The sequence below is a fragment of the Octopus bimaculoides genome, chromosome 9 (assembly GCF_001194135.2).
Source record: "Octopus bimaculoides isolate UCB-OBI-ISO-001 chromosome 9, ASM119413v2, whole genome shotgun sequence".
NCBI lineage: Eukaryota > Metazoa > Mollusca > Cephalopoda > Octopoda > Octopodidae > Octopus > Octopus bimaculoides.
The window spans coordinates 6,546,620-6,547,494 of record NC_068989.1 but is presented as its reverse complement, the minus strand read 5'-3'; positions in this window follow the sequence as shown (position 1 = coordinate 6,547,494).

Genomic DNA, 875 nt, shown 5'->3' with positions numbered 1-875 from the left:
CAGCATCGCTTGACAACCGATGCTGGTGTGTTTACGTCCCCTTAACATTAGCGATTCGGCAAAAGAAACCGGTAGAATAAGTACCAAGCTTACAAAGAATAAGCTGTGGGGTCGATTTGCTCGACTACAAAGGCGGTGCTCCAGCATGGCCGCAGTCAAATGACTGAAACAAGTGAAAGAGATGATAAACTGGCGGCTTTTACGAGGCTAAATTGAATCAACATAAAATACCTGCTTACTTCAAAAGTTCTAACGTTGCTTTGATTACTTGCTATAATTCTAAATTTATCTAATGACCAATTGAGTGCTATTACACGAAGTGAAATTTGAGGTAGCATACCAGAAACACACTCCACAAACTAGGGGTCAAATATGTAAATATTATTCAGCGACACCAAAAAAAACCGCCCGGAGGGCTACAGATTTTATGGTGTATGGTAAGCAAGCTACGCATAAAAACATCAATTTCTTCACATACTCGCTGTCTCAACATTTCAATTAAAATATTTATAAAGATGTGTGTGTGTGTGTGTGTGTACATGTGTGTGTGAGGAAAAGAGAGAGAGAGAGAGAACGAAGAGTAAAGGCACAAGTGTTCGTAACTTCATATGTACGCATTTATACAGATATTATTGTATGCCATCATATACTAATATGGTTAAAATATTGTTAACCTTTCTTCACACAATTTATAACTGTAAATACCTTCTCATGACAGCAAGGCCAACGGAACTCTCTCTCTGTTTCGTACGCTCATATTATATTCATGAGATGAAATCTAGCAGTTCGTAAGGCAGAGATTCTTCTTGAAAATACACACACACACACACACACACACACACACACACACACACACACACACACACACACACACA